Raw genomic sequence first — 15,186 nt, 5'->3', positions numbered from 1 at the left:
CCCACTGACCCGTGATCCCCTGACCTTCCCCGACCCGTGATCCCCGACCTGTGACCTCCCCACTGACTCGTGGTCCCCCGACTTCTGACCTCTCCTGACCTGTGACCTCCCCACTGACCCGTGATCCCCCGACCCGTGACCTCTCCCTGACCCGTGATCCTCCGACCTGTGACCTCCCCACTGACCTGTGACCTCCCCCTGACTCGTGATCACCCGACCTGTGACCTCCCCACTGACCTGTGACCCCCCCACTGACCTGTGATCCCCAACCTGCGACCTCTCCCTGACCAGTGATCTCCCCGACCTTCAACCTCCCCACTGACCCGTCATCCCCCGACCTGTAACCTCCCCACTGACCTATGACCTCCCCACTGACCCGTGATCCCCCGACCTGTGACCTACCCACTGACCCGCGATTCCCCTGACTTGCAATCCCCACTGACCCCTGACCCCCCCCCTGACCTGTGATCTCTCCCGCCCTCCCTCCCCACCAATATCGGGGCCTTTAACTGATTTTTATGCATTCCCTTTCTTTGTTTCCAGACTGACTGTGGGATGTGTTTTCTCTGAGACAGGGAGAGGATGCGATTGTGGCTGCTCATTAGCTGGTGATGGTGAACACTAACCACAGCCCACACCACCAGCCGAGGTCCCGGCTCACAGACAAGGAACTCACCTTCCAGCTCACCGGTTTGTCGCTCTGGCCTCAGTTCAAACTCTGGGCCCGGTTTTGGTCTCCGCACATGGTGGGTGACATTGAGGCTTTGGAGAGGGTGCAGAGGAGGGCCACAAGACTCATTCCCAGTCTGAAGCATCTTAGCTATCGAGATCGGCAAAAGGAGCTGTGACTGTGCACCGTGGAGCAGTGTAGACTTGCTGGTGATTGGATCGAGGTTTGTGATAATGAATGGAATAGATGGTGTTCCGGCTGACAGCTTGTTCCAATTGAAGAGGTTAGGCAGGACCAGGGGCACTAATTCAAGTTGTATGGGGCTCGATCGGGGTTAGAGGTCAGGAAGTGGGTCTTTCCCCAGAGAGCAGTAGGTCTCTGGAACCAGCTTCCCTCTCGTGTGGTGAATGCAGACTCAGTGAATTGACTCAAGCGAGAGCTGGGTTTGTTTCTGGCTGTGGCGGAGATCACCTCTGACAGAAGGTGGGTACTGCAGGGAATTTAATGGCCAGAGTGATCTCCTTGACCAGTTTCGATTGCCTGGATGGGTCGGAGAGGAATTTCCCAGAATTTCCCAATCGTTTTGCACCTCTCCCGGGAGATCATGCGGTTGGGGGTGGGGTGTATATGTTGTGATACACACGGTATCGTGATGGTGTGGGACAGGCTCAATGGACCAGAGGGTCTTTACCTGTCCGTCATTGCTCAGTGACCGAGGGGGCTCTGTGTTTGTTGCCCACCCCGCTCACTGGCAGCACGACGATCGAACGGGGGGGGCGAGGAGCTGGTGATCCCAGGGCAGCAGAGACCAGTGCCGCATGGATTTCCCCCAATTGGCTGAGACCCTGGGGTCATTCCCTGATGGAGAGATCTCGAGTCCCGGCCCCTTTCTCCTGTGCTCTGCACCCAGAGGGTAAATGAACTCCGGGGTGTGTGTGGTGTGAGCAGCAGTGTGATTGGCACAGTGTGTGTGGCAGTGTGATTGGCACAGTGTGATTGTGGCAGTGTGATTGGCACAGAGCGAATGGCAGTGTGATTGGCACAGTGTGATTTGCAGTGTGATTGTGGCAGTGTGATTGACACAGAGCGAATGGCAGTGTGATTGGCACAGTGTGATTGACACAGTGTGATCGGAAAAGTGTGATTGACACAGAGCGAATGGCAGTGTGATCGGCACAGTGTGATTTGCAGTGTGATTGTGGCAGTGTGATTGACACAGAGCGAATGGCAGTGTGATTGGCACAGTGTGATTGACACAGAGCGAATGGCAGTGTGATTGGCACAGTGTGATTGACACAGTGTGATCGGAAAAGTGTGATTGACACAGAGCGAATGGCAGTGTGATCGGCACAGTGTGATTGACACAGAGCGAATGGCAGTGTGATTGGCACAGTGTGATTGGCACAGTGTGATTGGCACAGTGTGATTGGCACAGTGTGATTGGCACAGTGTGATCGGCACAGTGTGATTGGCACAGTGTGATCGGCACAGTGTGATTGGCACAGTGTGATCGGCACAGTGTGATCGGCACAGTGTGATTGGCACAGTGTGATCGGCACAGTGTGATTGGCACAGTGTGATTGGCACAGTGTGATTGGCACAGTGTGATTGGCACAGTGTGATCGGCACAGTGTGATTGGCACAGTGTGATTGGCACAGTGTGATTGGCACAGTGTGATTGGCACAGTGTGATTGGCACAGTGTGATCGGCACAGTGTGATTGGCACAGTGTGATTGGCACAGTGTGATCGGCACAGTGTGATCGGCACAGTGTGATTGGCACAGTGTGATTGGCACAGTGTGATCGGCACAGTGTGATCGGCACAGTGTGATCGGCACAGTGTGATTGGCACAGTGTGATTGGCACAGTGTGATTGGCACAGTGTGATCGGCACAGTGTGATCGGCACAGTGTGATTGGCACAGTGTGATTGGCACAGTGTGATTGGCACAGTGAGATTGGCACAGTGTGATTGGCACAGTGAGATTGGCACAGTGTGATTGGCACAGTGTGATTGGCACAGTGTGATCGGCACAGTGTGATTGGCACAGTGTGATTGGCACAGTGTGATTGGCACAGTGTGATTGGCACAGTGAGATTGGCACAGTGTGATCGGCACAGTGTGATTGGCACAGTGTGATTGGCACAGTGTGATCGGCACAGTGTGATCGGCACGGTGTGATTGGCACGGTGTGATTGGCACAGTGTGATTGGCACAGTGTGATTGGCACAGTGTGATCGGCACAGTGTGATCGGCACAGTGTGAATGGCACAGTGTGATTGGCACAGTGTGATTGGCACAGTGTGATTGGCACAGTGTGATCGGCACAGTGTGATTGGCACAGTGTGATCGGCACAGTGTGATCGGCACAGTGTGATTGGCACAGTGTGATTGGCACAGTGTGATCGGCACAGTGTGATTGGCACAGTGTGATCGGCACAGTGTGATCGGCACGGTGTGATTGGCACGGTGTGATTGGCACAGTGTGATTGGCACAGTGTGATTGGCACAGTGTGATCGGCACAGTGTGATCGGCACAGTGTGAATGGCACAGTGTGATTGGCACAGTGTGATTGGCACAGTGTGATTGGCACAGTGTGATCGGCACAGTGTGATTGGCACAGTGTGATCGGCACAGTGTGATCGGCACAGTGTGATTGGCACAGTGTGATTGGCACAGTGTGATCGGCACAGTGTGATTGGCACAGTGTGATCGGCACAGTGTGATCGGCACAGTGTGATTGGCACAGTGTGATCGGCACAGTGTGATTGGCACAGTGTGATCGGCACAGTGTGATCGGCACAGTGTGATTGGCACAGTGTGATTGGCACAGTGTGATTGGCACAGTGTGATTGGCACAGTGTGATTGGCACAGTGTGATTGGCACAGTGAGACAGAAGGGGGACAGCGACAGAGAGAGGGAGAGGGACAGAGAGAGGGACAGAGGGAGGGACAGAGAGAGGGACAGAGGGACAGATGCAGAAAGGGAGAGATAGAGAGAGGGAGTCAGCGATGGAGAAAGAGGGAGCGGGGCAGTGACAGGGAGAAGTAGAGATGTGTGAGGGAGAGTGCGCAATGCGCTCTGGATTTGGGCATCAGGTGTAATGCCTCCCACAGCTGAATAGCTGGCCAACTCTCAGCGCTGAGGCTGACACATGAAGCCTGGCTGTAGACAGGGGTAACAGAGGCTGTCTGTGGGCCTGGACCCCGTGTCACCAGGACAGCGGGCAATTGGAAAACGATTGTGCTGAAGAAAAATGTGATTGAAGGAAGTAAGGTAATTATTTAATTCTCCGGATGTGGGTGTCACTGGCGATGCTCGATTCGTCACCCATCACTCGCTGTGCTGACGCGGTGAAAGTGGCCCTTCTCCTCCAGCCGCGGCAGTCCGTGCGGTGAAGGAACTTCCATGATGGTGTTAGGGAGGGAATTCCAGACACTGACCCAGCGACGATGGAGGAACGGCCGATATATTTCCCAGTCAGGATGGTGTGTGACTGGGAGGGGAACGTGGAGGTGGTGGTGTTCCCATGCGCCTGCTGCCCTTGTCCTTCTAGGGGGTAGAGGTCGCGGGTTTGGGAGGTGCTGCCGAAGAAGCCTTGGCGAGTTGCTGCAGTGCATCTCGTAGATGGTGCACACTGCAGCCAGGGGGCGCCGGTGGTGGGGATTGAGACTGCCTACACGGTGCACCGGCGGTGGGGATTGAGACTGCCTACACGGTGCACCGGTGGTGGGGATTGAGACTGCCTACACGGTGCACCGGTGGTGGGGATTGAGACTGCCTACACGGTGCACCGGTGGTGGGGATTGAGAATGCCTACACGGTGCACCGGCGGTGGGGATTGAGACTGCCTACACGGTGCGCCGGCGGTGGGGATTGAGACTGCCTACACGGTGCACCGGTGGTGGGGATTGAGACTGCCTACACGGTGCACCGGCAGTGGGGATTGAGACTGCCTACACGGTGCACCGGCGGTGGGGATTGAGACTGCCTACACGGTGCACCGGCGGTGGGGATTGAGACTGCCTACACGGTGCGCCGGTGGTGGGGATTGAGACTGCCTACACGGTGCGCCGGTGGTGGGGATTGAGACTGCCTACACGGTGCACCGGCGGTGGTGTAGGGGGTGGTGTGTGGGGTCAGTTTGCCTTCCCTGACCCAGAGCGGTTACGAGTCGCTCCCACTCCCTGGTTCTCAAGCCTGGATTTATTAATCAGGGTGTGATAAAGTACAGCAGACAACTGTTTTGTACAAAGAAATGTATGGTTTTTATTCAAGAAGAATGAATACACCTTTTATTAAAACTGAGAAAACTTATCACTTTAAATGAGAGGAAACTTATCACTCTAATGGGGAATCCTTTACTCAAACACCAGAGAATACCCAGCAGTACAACACCTCCCACCTCCCAGTCCCCCTGTCTAACTAGGTTAGGCTCTGGGGCTTCAGAGACTATGCTCACCAATCCTTCCTTGACAGTCGGCAATGGGTCACGGTTTCAGGGTGCGTTGAATTTTGTCGATTCTGCTCGCCGTACCCTGAATGTAGGAGAGGACTTCTTGCTGCGTGTTCCCCAGTTGGGTGGTGTCCGCTGATGCGATAGGGCGTATTGGATCTATGGGGTAAGTACCCACTTTCTTCCTTCAGCAGTAGATTTTAAAGTTCTTTTAGGTAATGTTTTACCCGTTGGTAGCTCAGGGATAGCTTGTAGAGTGGAAACAGCTCGCGAATCTTCGGGTTTTCGTCGAGTTGACTACACGGTGCACCGCCGGTGATGGAGGGACCTACACGGTGCACCGCCGGTGGAGGGACAGTGCGCCGGCGGTGGAGGGAGAGGCGGATGAGATTACCGGGTGGCTGGGAGGCCACGAACCCTGACAGTCTGTCACACCCTCAGGCTCACCTCGCTGCACTAACTGCTGGGATCACACGCCAGGCTCCCTGACCACCTCTTCATGGAGCACAGCTTCCTCTGGGACGGGAGATTTATGCTGGTGTGTCTTGGCGGCTAGAAATCAGCCTGTTTTATGCAGCAAAAACCAATGTTTTTTAATTCTGAGTGAGGCCTGCTCACTGGCAGAGGGACAGCAAACCTGAAGATTTCTCTCTGACCAGCATCACGCTCAGAAATAAGCAAAATCAATCTCCGAGGATTGATCCAAGCGATGTTGTGGGAACAGAAATATCAAAAATATAATGTCTGACAAGTTTGTGGGCGAGTGCTGGAAGATGGACTGGAGACATAATGCAGCAGTTAACCAGTGAGAGACCGGGGCAAATATTCTCCTTCCATCTATCCCAGCAACTCAACCACCAGCATCACCTCCTGGGCATCGGCCTCAGATAGCAGTTCACGCACTCCATGGTCACACGCTGGCTCAGCCAGCCCAGCACCTCACAGTGAGAGGCAGCGGGGGAACTCACAGCTCATCCTGCCTCGCTCCCTCCTTCCATCAGTCCCGTAAATACACGCACTCATCTGTGACTGGCTCAAAGGCACTCTGCAATCGCAGCCTGTGTCTGTGCCCAACTACTGCTGCTACTTTCAACCTTTCAGGTGCAGTTTAGTCCCTAACCGAGAGAGGCCATGGGCCCTCCCTGGGAATATATCACTGGCGCACTCATTAATCACACAGCACACATGGCCATTCAGCCTATCGTGCCTCTACACTGTCCCATCAAACACTCCCAGGGCAGGTACAGCACAAGGTTAGATACAGAGTAAAGCTCCCTCTACACTGTCCCATCAAACACTCCCAGGGCAGATACAGCACGGGGTTAGATAGAGTAAAGCTCCCTCTACACTGTCCCATCAAACACTCCCAGGGCAGGTGCAGGTGCAGGGGGTTAGATACAGAGTAAAGCTCCCTCTACACTGTCCCATCAAACACTCCCAGGGCAGGTACAGGGGGTTAGATACAGAGTAAAGCTCCCTCTACACTGTCCCATCAAACACTCCCAGGGCAGGTACAGCACGCGTTGGAGCAACGTTAGTGCTGGGAGTGGAAAACCTGTCGTTACAAAATGAGTTCTCAGTTTGAAATATCTCACTGCAGCCAGCAGGTGGCAGTGGTAACACACGTAAGCAGCAGATTCTCCGTCATAGTGTACTCTTTCTGTGCCCAACCAAGAAAGATGGAGGAGGGATTGGCAGAAGGAAAGGGAATGGCACGGGAGAGCAAGAGAAAGAGAGAGGGAGGGATAGAGGAAGGGAACGGAGAGAGGGAAGGTGAAGAAAGAGAGCAAGAGGAGGGGGGTGGAATGGAGAACACAATGATGGGTGAGATCGAGAGCAAAACAACAACAACTTGTGTTTATATAGCGCCATTTAGGTACTAAAACATCCCACGGCGCTTCACAGGACAGAGTCAAACGGAATGTGACACCGAGCCACAGAAGGAGATATTTGGTCAAAGAGGTCTGTTTTAAGGAGTGTGTTAAAGGGGGAAAGAGAGGTTTAGGGAGGGAGTTCCAGAGCTTGGGGCCCAGGCAGCTGAAGGCACGGCCACCGATGGTGGAGCGATTATAATCAGGGATGCTCAGGAGGGCAGAATTAGAGGAGCGCAGAGATCTCGGGGGGTTGTGGGGCTGGAGGGGATTACAGAGATAGGGAGGGGCGAGGGCCATAGAGGGATTTGTAAACAAGGATGAGAATTTTGAAATCGAGGAGTTGCTTAACCGGGAGCCAATGTAGGTCAGTGAGCACAGGGGGTGATGGGTGAGCGGGACTCGGTGCGAGTTAGGACATGGGGCAGTGAGCACAGGGGGTGATGGGTGAGTGGGACTTGGTGCGAGTTAGGACACGGGGCAGTGAGCACAGGGGGTGATGGGTGAGTGGGACTCGGTGTGAGTTAGGACACGGGGCAGCGAGCACAGGGGGTGATGGGTGAGCGGGACTGGATGCGAGTTAGGACACGGGGCAGCCGAGTTTTGGATCAGCTCCAGTTTATGTCGGGTAGAATGTGGGAGACCAGCCAGGAGTGAATTGGAATAGTCAAGCTGAGAGATAACCGAGACACGGGTGAGGGTTTCAGCAGCGGATGAGCTGAGGCAGGGGCGGAGACGGGCGATGTTACGGAGGTGGAAATAGGCGGTTTTAGTTATGCTGTGGATATGTGGTTGGAAGCTCATTTTAGGATCAAATATAACACCAAAGTTGCGAACAGTCTGGTTCAGCCTCAGACAGGAGTTAGGAAGAGGGATGGAGTCAGTGTCTGGGGAACGGAGTTTGTGACGCGGCCCGAAAACAATGGCTTCAATATTCTCAATATTCAATTGGAGAACATATCTGCTGATCCAGAACTGGATGTGGGACAAGCAGTCTGACAATTTAGGGACCATGGAGGGGTGGAGAGAAGTGGGGGTGAGGTAGAGCTGGGTGTTAGCAGCGTACATGTGTTTCCGGATGATGTCACCGAGGGGCAACATGTAGATGAGGAATAGGAGGGGGCCGAGGACAGACCCTTGGGGGACACCAGAGGTAACGATGCGGGGGGTGGGAAGAGAAGCGGTTGCAGGAGATTCTCGGGCTGTGAGACAAACGGGAGAGAACGAATGGCAAGAGAGTGTTCAGAATAGTGAGTGAGAGAACGCGAGGGAGCAAGAAACGGTAGGGAGTGCCACTGTGAGGAAGAAGAGAAAGTGAGAGGGGAAGAAGAAATGAAGGAGAAAGACTGTGAAGAGGAGAGAGAACACAAAGCTTTGATTCAGTTCTGAGCATTAGCAGCAAATCAGCCTCATTCAGGACAAATGGCACTCCACGGTGCAGCAAGTGTGGGTCCTGGTGCTGTGGGATATCGGGCAGGCAAGCACCTCGACCATGCTCATTCAGTCACGTGACGCTGGCTTAAGGTTACTGCCATTCACAACGCAATGCAATTGTTGGTGGCTCAGAATTCCAGCTCATCAGATGAAAATGCATCCTCGGTAAGGAGCTGGAGAATGGCGGCTCCCTCTGGGATCGGAGTGCTCCAGAACCAGTCACACGCCCGCAAACATTCTCTGACGACCCAGCAAATCCCAGGTCCTGATGGCTGTCAGAGTGTAGAAGGCAAATGGAAAGCCCCTGAGATGCCACTGGGATCCAATAATTAGCCAAAGCAGAGTGAACTCTGGGAGACTCAGCCCTCACAAGAACCACTCTCCCACAGGCTCAGGACTCCGCCATTAGGCCCCTCGAGCCTGCTCCGCCATTCAATGAGATCATGGCTGATCTTCGACCTCAACTCCACTTTCCCGCCCGATCCCCATATCCATTGATTCCCAAAGAGTCCAAAAATCTCTCGATCTCAGCCTTGAATACACTCAACGACTGAGTATCCACAGCCCTCTAGGGCAGAGAATTCCAGAGATTCACCACCCTCTGAGTGAAGAGATTCCTCCTCATCTCAGTCCTAAATGGCCGACCCCTTATCCTGAGACTGTGACCCCTGGTTCTAAACTCTCCAGCCCGGGGGAAACATCCTCTCTACATCTACCCTCTCAATCCCCCTCAAAATCTTGAGTTTTTCAATGAGATCACCTCTCATTCTTCTAAACTCCAAAGTGTATAGGCCCAATCTACTCAAGCATCAGGAAACGTTTTAGTAAGTTAAAGGTGCTATAAAAAGGTAAGTTGTTTTTGCTGTTGTCTGGGGCGTTCCTGTATGATCCAGTTATACAGTAAACAATCCCTTTATGAAATAACCATGGAGAAGGAAGACTCTTTGATTTCATTTCCATTGATGTTTGATGGGAGAGTGTAGAGGGAGTTTTACTCTGTATCTAATCCCCTGTACCTGCCCTGGGAGTGTTTGATGGGACAGTGTAGAGGGAGCTTTACTCTGTATCTAACCCAGTGCTGTACCTGCCCTGGGAATGTTTGATGGGACAGTGTAGAGGGAGCTTTACTCTGTATCTAACCCCGTGCTGTACCTGCCCTGGGAGTGTTTGATGGGACAGTGTAGAGGGAGCTTTACTCTGTATCTAACTCCCTGTACCTGCCCCGGGAGTGTTTGATGGGACAGTGTAGAGGGAGCTTTACTCTGTATCTAACCCCGTGCTGTACCTGCCCTGGGAGTGTTTGATGGGACAGTGTAGAGGGAGCTTTACTCTGTATCTAACTCCCTGTACCTGCCCCGGGAGTGTTTGATGGGACAGTGTAGAGGGAGCTTTACTCTGTATCTAACCCCCTGTACCTGCCCTGGGAGTGTTTGATGGGACAGTGTAGAGGGAGCTTTACTCTGTATCTAACCCCCTGTACCTGTCCTGGGAGTGTTTGATGGGACAGTGTAGAGGGAGCTTTACTCTGTATCTAACCCCCTGTACCTGCCCTGGGAGTGTTTGATGGGACAGTGTAGAGGGAGCTTTACTCTGTATCTAACCCCCTGTACCTGCCCTGGGAGTGTTTGATGGGACAGTGTAGAGAGAGCTTTACTCTGTATCTAACCCCCTGTACCTGCCCTGGGAGTGTTTGATGGGACAGTGTAGAGGGAGCTTTACTCTGTATCTAACCCCCTGTACCTGCCCTGGGAGTGTTTGATGGGACAGTGTAGAGGGGAGCTTTACTCTGTATCTAACCCGTGCTGTACCTGCCCTGGGAGTGTTTGATGGGACAGTGTAGAGGGAGCTTTACTCTGTATCTAACCCCCTGTACCTGCCCTGGGAGTGTTTGATGGGACAGTGTAGAGGGAGTTTTACTCTGTATCTAACCTGTGCTGGACCTGTCCTGGGAGTGTTTGATGGGACAGTGTAGAGGGAGCTTTACTCTGTATCTAACCCCCTGTACCTGCCCTGGGAGTGTTTGATGGGACAGTGGAGAGGGAGCTTTACTCTGTATCTAACCCCCTGTACCTGCCCTGGGAGTGTTTGATAGGACAGTGTAGAGGGAGCTTTACTCTGTATCTAACCCCCTGTACCTGCCCTGGGAGTGTTTGGTGGGACAGTGCAGAGGGAGCTTTACTCTGTATCTAACCCCCTGTACCTGCCCTGGGAGTGTTTGATGGGACGGTGTAGAGGGAGCTTTACTCTGTATCTAACCTGTTCTACATGATGGAACAGTGTATAATTCTGACAATGGAACCTAGATTCTCTGAGCTATGTCAAGGTTTATCACTGGGAGTAAAATAATGTTGAGTGAAAAATCGAGGCTTAGGCGAGAAAATTGGGAAAGTGACCAATCTCGCACCAGTGATAATTGTCCCATTTTGACACCATCGAAGCTCAACACCATCCAGGACAAAGCAGCCGCTCGATGGGCATCCCATAAAAACAGATAGTAAAAGCTTTTACAGATATATAAAACGGAAAAGAGTGACTAAAGTAAATGTTGGTCCCTTAGAAGATGAGAAGGGGGATTTAATAATGGGAAATGTGGAAATGGCTGAGACCTTAAACAATTATTTTGCTTCAGTCTTCACAGTGGAAGACACAAAAACCAAGCCAAAAATTGCTGGTCACGGGAATGTGGGAAGGGAGGACCTTGAGACAATCACCATCACTAGGGGGGTAGTGCTGGACAGGCTAATGGGACTCAAGGTAGACAAGTCCCCTGGTCCTGATGAAATGCATCCCAGGGTATTACAAGAGATGGCGGAAGTTATAGCAGATGCATTCGTTATAATCTACCAAAATTCTCTGGACTCTGGGGAGGTACCAGCGGATTGGAAAGCAGCTAATGTAACGCCTCTGTTTAAAAAAGGGGGCAGACAAAAGGCAGGTAACTATAGGCCGGTTAGTTTAACATCTGTAGTGGGGAAAATGCTTGAACCTATCATTAAGGAAGAAATAGCGGGACATCTAGATAGGAATAGTGCAATCAAGCAGACGCAGCATGGATTCATGAAGGGAAATCATGTTTAACTAATTTACTGGAATTCTTTGAGGATATAACGAGCATGGTGGATAGAGGTGTACCGATGGATGTGGTGTATTTAGATTTCCAAAATGCATTCGATAAGATGCCACACAAAAGGTTACTGCAGAAGATAAAGGTACGTGGAGTCAGAGGAAATGTATTAGCATGGATAGAGAATTGGCTGGTGAACAGAAAGCAGAGAGTCGGGATAAATGGGTCCTTTTCGGGTTGGAAATCGGTGGTTAGTGGTGTGCCACAGGGATCGGTGCTGGGACCACAACTGTTTACAATATACATAGATGACCTGGAAGAGGAGACAGAGTGTAGTGTAACAAAATTTGCAGATGACACAAAGATTAGTGGGAAAGCGGGTTGTGTAGAGGACACAGAGAGGCTGCAAAGAGATTTAGATAGGTTAAGCGAATGGGCTAAGGTTTGGCAGATGGAATACAATGTCGGAAAATGTGAGGTTATCCACCTTGGAAAAAAAAACAGTAAAAGGGAATATTATTTGAATGGGGAGAAATTACAACATGCTGAGGTGCAGAGGGAACTGGGGGTCCTTGTGCATGAATCCCAAAAAGTTAGTTTGCAGGTGCAGCAGGTAATCAGGAAGGCGAATGGAATGTTGGCCTTCATTGCGAGAGGGATGGAGTACAAAAGCAGGGAGGTCCTGCTGCAACTGTACAGGGTATTGGTGAGGCCGCACCTGGAGTACTGCGTGCAGTTTTGGTCACCTTACTTAAGGAAGGATATACTAGCTTTGGAGGGGGTACAGAAACGATTCACTAGGCTGATTCCGGAGATGAGGGGGTTACCTTATGATGATAGATTGAGTAGAGTGGGTCTTTACTCGTTGGAGTTCAGAAGGATGAGGGGTGATCTTATAGAAACATTTAAAATAATGAAAGGGATAGACAAGATAGAGGCAGAGAGGTTGTTTCCACTGGTCGGGGAGACTAGAACTAGGGGGCACAGCCTCAAAATACGGGGGAGCCAATTTAAAACCGAGTTGAGAAGGAATTTCTTCTCCCAGAGGGTTGTGAATCTGTGGAATTCTCTGCCCAAGGAAGCAGTTGAGGCTAGCTCATTGAATGTATTCAAGTCACAGATAGATAGATTTTTAACCAATGAGGGAATTAAGGGTTACGGGGAGCGGGCGGGTAAGTGGAGCTGAGTCCACGGCCAGATCAGCCATGATCTTGTTGAATGGCGGAGCAGGCTCGAGGGGCTAGATGGTCTACTCCTGTTCCTAATTCTTATGTTCTTATGTTCATCCACCACCTTCAACATTCAATCTTCTCTCAGGCGCTCCCTTGTATCGAGGATGACTTGCTTACACACGAAAAAGGAATGAGTTCCCAGGTGTTCCAATGAAGGACCTAATATTCCAGATCCCGAACTACATCCTGAAGGGTGGAAGATGTCTGTGGGTGGATTTTTTTAACGTGGGGTGACCGTTGCACATCAGCCACCACACGGGCCTGACAGAGCGAGGTCTTGGTCCAGGGGCAAGGGTTACCCAGGACGACTGGAGACCTGCTCTGTGCACGGACCCAGTGCGCTCACATATCGCAGTGTGGGCTGGGCCCGTGCTGCCCCTGGGCCCTCGCCTCTCCTGGGCCCCGATCACATCGCTCCATGATCACTCACCGCTCCTTCACCCTGACCTCGCCGCTCCTGCTGTACCTGCCCGCGCTCCAATCACCGACCTGGGTTATGCCGATGTCCAATCCCGTCGCCCTCCTGCACTGGCTCGCGCCGCTCCTGGGAGTGGTATGCTGCCACGCTGCTCCCAGGCCACTGCTCACCGCTCCTTTCAAGGCACTGACCTGCCGCTGATGTTCCCTCGCAGGTCGGAGCCACCACCTTCAACACTCACTCCCTCCACCACCGGCGCCCCCTGGCTGCAGTGTGTACAATCTACAAGATGCACTGCAGCAACTCGCCAAGGCTTCTTCGGCAGCACCTCCCAAACCCGCGACCTCTACCACCGAGAAGGACAAGGGCAGCAGGCCCATGGGAACACCACCACCTCCACGTTCCCCTCCCAGTCACACACCATCCCGACTGGGAAATATATCGGCCGTTCCTTCATCGTCGCTGGGTCACAATCCTGGAACTCCCTCCCTAACAGCACTGTGGGAGCACCGTCACCACACGGACTGCAGCGGTTCAAGAAGGCGGCTCACCACCACCTTCTCAAGGGGCAATTAGTGATGGGCAATAAATGCCGGCCTTGCCAGCGACGCTCACATCCCAGGAACAAATAAAACGATGTATTCCTATTTTCTCCCTGTTACATAGTTGGGTTTTTTCCAGCCTCAGTCCAGATTCTTCGCCTCCAGTGGGTTACATCCTTCGCTTTCTGTGACCTCTCTCGCCGTGTCCTCCCTCGCCGTGACCTCCCTCGCCGTGTCCTCCCTCGCCGTGACCTCCCTCGCCGTGTCCTCCCTCGCCGTGACCTCCCTCGCCGTGTCCTCCCTCGCCGTGACCTCCCTCGCCGTGTCCTCCCTCGCCGTGACCTCCCTCGCGTGACCTCCCTCTCTGTGACCTCCCTCTCTGTGACCTCCCTCTCTCTGACCTCCCTCGCCGTGCACTCCCTCGCCATGCACTCCCTCGCCGTGACCTCCCTCGCCGTGACCTCCCTCGCCGTGACCTCCCTCTCTATGACCTGCCTCGCCGTGCCCTCCCTCGCTGTGCGCTCCCTTGCTGTGCCCTCCCTCACTGTGCCCTCCCTCGCTGTGTCCTCCCTCGCTGTGCCCTCCCTCACTGTGACCTCCCTCGCTGTGACCTCCCTCGCTGTGCCCTCCCTCGCTGTGACCTCCCTCGCTGTGCGCTCCCTCGCTGTGACCTCCCTCGCTGTGCCCTCCCTCGCTGTGCGCTCCCTCGCTGTGACCTCCCTCGCTGTGCATTCCCTCGCTGTGCGCTCCCTCGCTGTGACCTCCCTCGCTGTGCCCTCCCTCGCCCTGCACTCCCTCGCCGTGCCCTCCCTCGCCGTGCCCTCCCTCGCTGTGCCCTCCCTCGCTCTCCCTCGCCGTGCTCTCCCTCGCCGTGCTCTCCCTCGCCGTGCCCTCCCTCGCTGTGCCCTCCCTCGCTCTCCCTCGCCGTGCCCTCCCTCGCTCTCCCTCGCCGTGCTCTCCCTCGCCGTGCCCTCCCTCGCTGTGCCCTCCCTCGCTCTCCCTCGCCGTGCCCTCCCTCGCCGTGCCTACCCTCGCTCTCCCGCGCCGTGCCCTCCCTCCCCGTGCTCTCCCTCGCCGTGACCTCCCTCGCCGTGACCTCCCTCGCCGTGACCTCCCTCGCCGTGACCTCCCTTGCCGTGACCTCCCTCGCCGTGACCTCCCTCACCGTGACCTCCCTCGCTGTGCCCTCCCGCGCTGTGCCCTCCCTCGCCGTGACCTCCCTCGCCGTGACCTCCCTCGCTGTGCCCTCCCTCGCCGTGCTCTCCCTCGCTGTGACCTCCCGCGCCGTGCCCTCCCTCCCCGTGCTCTCCCTCGCCGTGACCTCCCTCCCCGTGCTCTCCCTCGCCGTGACCTCCCTCGCCGTGACCTCCCTCGCTGTGCCCTCCCTCGCCCTGCCCTCCCTCGCCATGACCTCCCTCGCTGTGCCCTCCCTCGCCCTGCCCTCCCTCGCCGTGACCTCCCTCACTGTGACCTCCCTCGCCGTGACCTCCCTCGCC

This window comes from Pristiophorus japonicus, chromosome 15, assembly GCF_044704955.1.
Source record: "Pristiophorus japonicus isolate sPriJap1 chromosome 15, sPriJap1.hap1, whole genome shotgun sequence".
NCBI lineage: Eukaryota > Metazoa > Chordata > Chondrichthyes > Pristiophoridae > Pristiophorus > Pristiophorus japonicus.
This window is presented reverse-complemented; position numbering follows the sequence as displayed.